Here is a 9443-nt window from a genome sequence, read left to right on the forward strand (position 1 = left end):
AGAGCCCCATGCTTTTCCCAGGCAAGGCTTTAACCTTGGCACAGCTGATCTGCTGGGCTGGGAGTTTAGCCTTCTTTGGGATCAGATGATTCATCCGTGAGCTGGGTCCTCAGCTTTCTCTGGGCTCCACTGCAGATGAGAGTTTCTCTGTAAGGTTCTCTGGCTTTCAATCCCAGATTTCAACTGCCTGGTCATTGCATCCAGCCTTTTATCTTCTTTTTTTTTTTTTGGAGCAAAGTGAAAATGAAAGCGTTAGTCTCTCAGTTGGGTCTGACAGCCCGCCAGGCTCCTCTGTCCATGGGATTCTCCAGGTAAGAATGCTGGAGTGGGTTGCCATTCTCTTCTTTAGAGGATCTTCCAGACCCAGGGATCAAGCCTGGTCTCCTGCAAAAAGAGCTTAATTATAACCATTCCTTGGATTATCTTTGCAGTTACAGTTCTCTCATGCTTTAAAAAAAAATGTAGTAATATGTACATAGCATAAAATCACATTAACCATGCTGAAGTATACCATTCAGTGGTATTCAGTTCATTTATAATGTTGTGCTGCAGATCTCTAGAACTTTTTCATCTTGTAAAGCTGAAACTCTGTACCCATTAAACAACCCTTTCCCTTCCTTCCTTCCTCCAGCCCCTGCCAACCACCATTCTATTTTTGTCTCTGTGAACTTGATACACTAAGCACCTCTTGTAAGTGAAGTCATACAGTGTTTGTCTTTCTGGCTCATTTCACTTAACATAATGTCTTCAAGGTTCATCCACGTTGGAAACTGTGTCAAAATTTCTTTTCTTTTTCAGACTGAATGATATTCCATTGTATACACACAATGAGTGTTGTTTATCCATTCATCTGTTGGTGGACACGTGGGTTGCTTCTGCCTTTTGGCTCTTGTGAATAATCCTTCAAGGAACATGAAGGTGTGACTATGCCTTCGGTACTTTGCTTTCAGTTCTTTGGGGTAGATATGCCCGGAAGTGGAATTGGAATCAGAGCCACCAGACTATTTTCTATAGTGGCTATATCATTTTACCTTCCCGCCAGCAACGCACAAGGGGCCCAATTTCTGCACATTCTCACCAAAATTTGCTATTGCTGTTTTTTTTTTTTTTTTAGAGTCAACATCTTTTTTTATTTTTTTTAATGTCTGATCTTATTTGTTGCTCTTAGGACATCTCGTTTTTGACTGGTCTCAGACTGGGCAGCAGGAGCTCTCAGAGACGATACCCCCCGTCTCTGGGCAATCTATTCCAGCAGTTTTCCTTTGACCTGCTTCATTCTCTTGGCCCCGAATTTAGCATCTTCTGCAGCCTCTTCCTTAATTTTCTTGGTATGATGCTTCTTCAGAGTAAAACACCAACATGGCAGAGCACACGGAGTAACAAGACGCTGAATCCTTACCTTCTTTGTTTAGGGGCTTTCTCACAGCGTATTTGTGGATATTACCTTCTTTAGAGAGATTGAAAAGTCTGCGGATTTTGCCATCTCTTTGGGGGTTTCCCAGGTGGCGCTAGTGGCAAGGAATCCACCTGCCAATTCAGGAGATGTGGGTTCGATCCCTGAGTTGGGATGATCCCTTGGAATAGGAAATGGCAACCCACTCTGGTATTCTTGCCTGGAGAATCCCATGGACAGAGTAACCTGGTAGGTGGGTTGCAGTCCTTGGAGCTACAGAGAGTCGAACATGACTGAGCAGCTAAGCAGCAGCAGCAACAGCAGCTAATTCTGGGTCTCAGGTGACGAGGCACAGTTTTATCACCATGTCCAGGAATATCCTTCTTGCCCCCTTTTTTTACGATGACTGGATTGAGAACACTCAGGTTGGCATCCACGATGCAACCCTGTGCAAACTTGCAGTTTCTTTCTCCAGTCCCCCTTGGTGTGTAACAGGAATGCCCCTGATCACCAGCAGGCAGACTCAGCCAGGGGTCATTCTCTTCACAGGGAAAATCCGCTTCATGGGGAAACCCTGTTTGTCATTCCCACCACTGATTCGGACCACATAACCTTTCATTCTTCACCCAGAGCAGCAGCAGCGGCCTCTGTGGCTGTATGCTTGTCCTGGAAAACACGAAGTTTTTCATGCATTGTCCACTTCAATGAGCTTCTGGCAGCCAGTGGTTGGGAAAGAGATGTTGCGCTCCATTCTGAGGCAGCCGCCCATGTCTGAGGCCCCACAAAAAGGAGTGATCGTGGTCGCCTTAATGGATGTGAAGTGCATCTCTTTGTGGTTTTCACTTGCAGTTTTGTAACGATTAGTGGGAGACGGCGATGGCACCCCACCCCAGTGCTCTTGCCTGGAAAATCCCATGGACGGAGGAGCCTGGTGGGCTGCAGGCCAGGGGGTCGCTAAGAGTCGAACACGACTGAGCGACTTCACTTTTACTTTTCAGTTTCATGCATTGGGGAAGGAAATGGCAACCCACTCCAGTGTTCTTGCCTGGAGAATCCCAGGGATGGGGGAACCTGGTGGGCTGCCGCCTATGGGGTCACCCAGAGTTGGATACGACTGAAACGACTTAGCAGCAGCAGCAGCAGCAACGATTAGTGATGTTGAGCATTTTTGCATGTGCTCATCGGCTGTTTGTATAAATTCTTTGGTGAAAAGTCTAAGTTCTTTGCCCAGGTTTAAACTGCTTTGTTGTTGTTGAGTTGTAGCAACTCCTGGTACTTTCTTGCCCAATCACAAGAGATTGAGAGCCCACATAGTATCATATGTTTTTCTTAATTTTATCCTTCTATTTGTTTTTCTTGGCCCTGGAGTTCAATTTCTAGGAATCTAATCTAAAATTCTCCAACATTACCACAAAGATTGATGCTGAGGGATGTTCACACGGCATTGTTTGCCACAGAAACAGAAATAGAAACAACCCAAATGGCCATAACTAAGGAGCTGGCTGTGCAAATGATCGTGTGTCTACACTATGGAGAGCTACGTGGTTGTAAAAAAGACTGAGGTTTTCCAAAGTATATGGACAAGGACCGATGTTAGAAACATGTAGATAAATGAAAAAAGTGTAGTATATAACACGTATTCCATCTGCATTTATGAAATGTATTTAAGCGTATAGAGGTTACTGCGCAATGCAGAGAATGTAGAGTGCGTGCATTCTCTTATCACAAGTCTTTGTTTGCAAATAATAAACCCTCTGGAACCAGCTTGAGCAATAAAGGAATTGTTTGAAAAGGCTCCAGATAAGTCTTATGGAGGCTCAAAGCCAAAAACCAGCTGTGAAAATGGCTAAGTTATACGTGTAACTCGTCATTCTCTTCTCTCTTTGAATAGACTCTCTCTTTCCTCAGCCTGTAAAAATATAGTGACTGCAGAATTCTTGAGTTTACACCCTCACCATCCAAGAGATAAGTGGCTCCAGAATCTCATAATGCTGACATCTAGTGTCCAGCTTCCGATTGCCCTCATTTGGATCAAGTGTCCACCCCTGGTCCCGCCAACTGAACTCAATTACAGGGTTGTTAAGAGCTGGGTAAACCTATTAATGTATTTACCGTACATTTGATGCCTCATTAATTTCCAAAACAATTGTGAGAGGTTTTGTTTTTTTTAATAAAAATAATTCTTCATCTCTATTATATAGATGAAGAAATTTGGGGCTCAGAGGCTATGGATTCGACTTTACGCTCAGGATTAAAAAAAAATTTTTTTTTAATGTGGACCATTTTAAAAGTCTTTATTGAATTTGTGACAATATTGCTTCTGTCTTCTGTTTCAGTTTTTTGGCTGCGAGGTGGGTCGGATCTTAGCTCCCAGACCAAGGATCAAACCCTCACCCTCTGCGCTGGGAGGTGAAGCCTTAACCACTGGACTGCCAGAGAAGGCCCCCTTTAGGATTTTTGCTCCAAAACCTGTGCTCTTTCCCCTACTTGGAAACCACGTCTGGTGACCTGTTATTGGACAGAGGCCTTTGCATTTTCTCATTCATTCATTCACATTTACTCATTCATTCATTCAGTATCTATTGAGCTACATTGCTCATCTAGGCTCCGCTGAGATAAAACTATGAACAAAAACCAAGTCCTGTCTTCACCATGAAATAAAAAAGGTAATAAGTGATGCATATGCTAGGTGGTGATAAGCGCCATGAAGACAATTAAACAGAGAAAGACTCGCTGATAAAGGGGACCTCCTGCAGGAATAAGAAATTCTGGTACCATCATCGAAAGCCATCAAGTGGGGCAGTTTTGCCTGGGGTAGAAGGCTCTGTCTCTCTCAACTAATAATAAGACCTCAGCTTTGTAGAGCGTCCTAGTTACCACCTGCTTTTGCATTAATTCTCTGATAATAGTGATTTACCTTCTCTGTATCTATGAGCAACACAAAAAATGAGCTTGCCAAAAAAACCCCCAAAACAAACTACTCTCAGTGTTGGTTAAGTGATGGCGTCTGCTAAATCAGCTGAACTGTGTAAGAACAATCCCGAGGGCTGAGATTCTGGGAGCTCCCTTCATTCAGGCTCATTGGGGATCAATCCCTTCAGCTTCTTTCTGTAACTGAGACCTGGCTCCCTTCCTGCCAGGAGGAACCCACTTTCCTTCAGCTTCTCAAATGGCTGTTCTCTGTCCTATACCTTTGGCGCCAGTGAGCTTAGGACTGGAGGAAACCTTCCAGGTCCTCATTTCTACTTCCACGCCGTTTTCCTTCTCTTCTCCCACATACATCCAGCTATAAACCTCATGCCATTATCACACGATTCTACCCACGATTCCTCTTTGTTGAAGGTCACCTACTGAGCCTGGAGTCACACCCTCATTCCTTGTAGAGGCATGCGGCTCCTCTGTCCACCACAGCTGTCCTAATTCTTGGTGGGTGCAATGTCCACTTAGGTGATCCTTCCAACGCCCTGGCAGCTCAACCCCTTGGCCTCTCCTCCAATGGTCTTACTGATCACCCCACATCGGCTGCTCACTTCCATGTCCATACCCTTGACTTTGTCGTGGCTGATAACGACAACCCCCATGTAACCCATAACTCACTCCCCTTCTACTGGTATCTTCCCAGTGTCTTGCCTCTCGCATCTCCAACTCCAACAATCCTTCCCTGGTGGAACTTTAACCTGTTGATCCCACCATCCTTTTACTTCCTACATTCTCCCCATATCCATTTTCTCCTTCTTATCCAACTCAATTCCAAGGTCATTATTACCATCACTTCTTGCTTGACCTCACCACTCTCCTGCCTGTCTCTTTCTCAATCCTTCCCACCTGGCTCAACCACAAGGCTGCTAAAACCCAACTCCCTGCCTCCTCCACGCTTGTACCCTGGCAGCTAGAAGAAGCTGTTGAAAAGCACCTGACTGTGCAGAATACCTTAAGTCCATGGTGGGTTCCATACACTTCCACTCTCTCCCAGTGACTATTTTGTAGCTTCTCCCACCGCAAGCCTCTTAACAACTCCTCCTGCCATCAGCTGTCACTTTCAGCTAATGACGTACTTCCCGATTCTCTGAGAAAAGTGACGTAAATGAAACAGAACTACTACCAGCTCCCACCATCACTTCAACACACCTGAATCACTTCCCATGCCCTGGACCTGCTCTCCTGTTGATGTGGATGAACGGACCTTATTCCTCAGGCTAAGCATCCCATCCATCTCTTTCCTGCTGCAGGACACCACGCAAGCAATTCTCTCTGGCGGTTCTCTTATGAACCCGTTGCAAAGCAGTTCTCCCCCATAGCGCTACTGACAAGTTTCTTATCCAGGTCATCAGTGACCTCATTGTTTATTTCTATTGCCAACTCTAGTGACTCTTGTTCGTGGTGGTGGTTTAGTTGCTAAGTCTTGTAGCAGGACTTTGGACTCTAGCCTGCTGGGCTCCTTGGTCCATGGGCTTTTCCAGGCAAGAATATTGGGATGGGTGGCCATTTCCTTCTGCAGGGGATCTTCCTGACCTAGGGATTGAACCCACGTCTCATGCATTGCATGTGGATTCTTTAACACTTAAGCCACCAGGGATGACCTGAATGGTTTAATTAAAAAAAAAAATTGATTCAAAGAAAGTGTATGCGTGAATTGATTAAAAGAAAATGTATGCGTGAATCATGTGTCCAATAAAAAGGGGGTGGGGTCACCTTTGCATATAAAGTAAGCTGGTTTCAACTTCTGTCTCATCAAACTCTCCATCCACTGGAAGAAGCGCTTGACTCAGAAAACTTTGAGTATCACCCCAGAGATAACTATGGTTGTTAAAGAGTTTGTTTTGACACAGCGCTTCTCATATTTTACTGTTCAAACACATTGGCTAGGGATCTTTCTAGGATCCAGATTCTGGATCAATAGGTCTGGAGTGGGGGCTGAGAGCCTTCCTTTTGCACTAGCTTCCTGGATGGCAGTGCTGCAGGCCCTCGGAGTACACTTCGGGTATCAAGGCTTTAGGAAAGCCACAGTTGTGGTATTACCTGACAATCCAGGCAGGACCTCTCATGCCTTCCCTTGAAATCACATGCATTTACAATTATAGGAGACTTTATACCCCTAGAGAATCAGAATACGTGTTGTGGAAAATTGGCTGAGTTGCATTGAAATGCAGACATGATGCCTGAATCTGTGACAGCACTGAGGTTCCAAGAAATGCACGCGTGCAGGTCTCAGGTAAACGTATTGGTTTAAATGAAAAGTCACTGGATGGGAAACAAAAATAGGATTGCAGTGAAAACACATTGTATTAAGTATTTTACATAATTCCCATAAACAGACGAGAGGAAATAGATGTTTTAGTTTAAGTGGCAGTTCATTGAATTAATTGACATGCTGTTTGTTTTGCTGAATATGTATGAGTTTTGATGAAAATGCATTGCTTGGAAGAAACCAACGAGGCTGGTTCCCATACAGCCCAGTTAGAATGTCCTTCTTAATTTTATGCTGCCATACCATCTTTGCTCTTTTCTTTTAATGAATTTATACTGTTTTTAATGTTCCATATTGCTTATTGTGTAAATGTAACAATTTTATTTGTTCCTTGAGTTTCTGTATTTATTCTTTGAGTTTCTAATGTAGCAGATAAGTGCAATGAACATGAAGGAATATAAATGTGACTAAAATATATATTAGAGTAACTGCAAGATTTTTTTATCTCAAAATATCATTTTTCTGAACCTCTTTTTATACAAAAAATGCATTCTAAAAAATGCTGAACTAAATCTAGAAAAGACTCTGAAATCATAATACTGTACAGACGGAAATATTTCTGTACTAAACAGAAATATTGGCAGGATTTCATCCAGTAGATATTATAATTACAGTCAAACTGCACTGCACAGTGGTGTATTGAAATAAGAAAAGAATTATTGTATAATCTGTACCAAATCAATGTTCTGACAAGAACCTGCATCAGACAGAGTGCTCATCAGTATGTTGCCAGTCCCTCTCTCTCTTTTTTTTTCTTGGCTGTGCTGCATGACTTGTGGGATCTTAGTTCCCCAACCAGAGATTGAGCCCGGTCCGTCGCTGTGATAACACAGAGTCCTAACCACTGGACCACCAGCAAATTCCTGATGATCCCTCTTGTGAACCAAAGATATAAAGGCAAGAAGGCAAGGAGCAAAGGCTTTTTGTATCATGACAGTGTTCCAGCTCAGCATGGCAGATACTCAGATGGGTGAAAAGTACCCACCTGCTCAGCCAGTTGTGTAAAGTTATTCTTGATTCAGTGTGAGAATTTAAAGGGGGGAGAGGGTACAGGCAGGGAGTATAAATTACAGAGATACAGTCAGTTCAATGAATTTATTTAACTCCCCAAATCCGGCTTGACCAGAGAAGAGTGAACAGGAGACGCAGAGACGAGCTATTATTCCTGAGCGTTAAACACATGAGTTCTGTTTTCCTGAGCCAGTTATAAAATTCAAGAGCAGGTCCCAACTGCAGGCTCCATGGCTTCCTGAGCTCCAGTCTTTCTTACCCTTGTAATTCCACACCCGGAACACAGTCAGTGTTCCTCAAGGACCCACTCTACCTAAGAAAAAAAGACATCACTTTTTCTCTTCTCAAAATCTAACCTTGTATATTCATTTTGAGGAGAGGCATTCTGAAGTATATTGGGGTGATGGATCATGGTGTCTCCCATTTACTTTCAAACGGCTAAGGAAAAACTGTTCCTGTGTATCGATCTTACATAGTTTATCGACCTTATATTGCTTATCTATCCATCGAGAGATGAGCAGGAGTGGTAAAACAACAGATGAAGGGTATGCAGGTGTTTGTGTTCCGTTTTTCCAGCTTTTTGATGATCATTTGAGTTTCCTTTTCGTAAACAATTAGGAGGACAATACAAAGCCTTGACTGTGTGTGAGGATACAGAAGAAAGGGCTGAGTCTATCTTGATGTATCACAGGTGCCTGACTTGAGGTGAGTGCTAATAAATAATTTTTAAATTGAAGTTTCTTTATTTGTCAAGAAGGAAGGAAGGAAAGAAAGAGGGGAGACAGAGAGAAGTCGATCTCCACAGTGTGATCTGACTTGTGGAAAGTCAAATTTGAACCCAGAAATCAGTTAAAATGAAGAGAAAGCAGATTTCTGGGGGGAAGCGAAATCTCATCCTGATTGTCTAAGTCCCTCCTTCATTTGGGTACACTTTTCAACCTAGTAAAGGGCGCCACCCTGGTGCCCCAAGACCTCTTACACAGTAGAATTCAATACTGGTACTGAAGCAGAAGCCCAAGCTATTGCAAAACCAGGAAAGAACCTAACCTTAAGTGCTCAAGATGCTGAACAACGAGAGCGCTTTATCTCCATGGCAGTCTTCGTGTGACTTATATAGAAACCTACAAAAATAACAGGCCTTCAAGTTTTTCTGAAGTAATGCCTCTGGGGGAATGGAATGCTTGTTGACTTCATCCCCTGGGGGAACAACCCAGTTTTTCTTCTCTATATTCCCCAGGGGTAAAGATTTGAGTGGCGATAAAACCGTGGCATGAATGATGGAGGCATAAATTCTTAGACTCGCTCCCCTGGTGGGAATGGATGTTCCTCTGGGAATGGAATGCAGTTCTATTCCTCCTTAGCACGGCCACCTTTCCTCCCTTCGCCTCTTGGCCCTGGGCCGTAGAAGTTTTCTCCTTTCGGGAGCGTGTCTTTGTATCTCAGGGCCTGAGGCGGACTGTCTCCCCCGTCTTTGCAGAGACTCGGCTGCGCTGTGATAACGGCCTGGTTGCCCCATCTACATCCCCAGCTTCCCCCAGCCGCCTGCCGACCGCCCCCCCTGCCAGCCTCTCTGATATTCTCCACTCGCCCTTTCAACCCTGTGTTCCATGCCTTACCCTCAGATTTCACAGTTTATCTCTTAACTGGGGAATTAGAGGTTTTATCTCACTTTAAAAAATTTCAGGCATCAGCAAGTAGGTGAAGGGCGAGTCCATAGGCACAGTCCATAGGCTGCGGGTCACTGGCTCACGTGATCCAGTCCCCCACAGGGTCACGCTCTGTTGAAAACCT

General features: G+C 44.0%; 1 pseudogene; it reads right to left on the reverse strand.

Moving 5' to 3' along the window:
• Nucleotides 1-1138: 1138 nt before the first annotated feature.
• Nucleotides 1139-2144, reverse strand: LOC138098004 (small ribosomal subunit protein eS6-like; annotated as a pseudogene).
• Between the last annotated feature and the right edge of the window lie 7299 nt (nucleotides 2145-9443).

Source organism: Capricornis sumatraensis, chromosome 22, assembly GCF_032405125.1.
Source record: "Capricornis sumatraensis isolate serow.1 chromosome 22, serow.2, whole genome shotgun sequence".
In the NCBI taxonomy this organism is placed as follows: domain Eukaryota; kingdom Metazoa; phylum Chordata; class Mammalia; order Artiodactyla; family Bovidae; genus Capricornis; species Capricornis sumatraensis.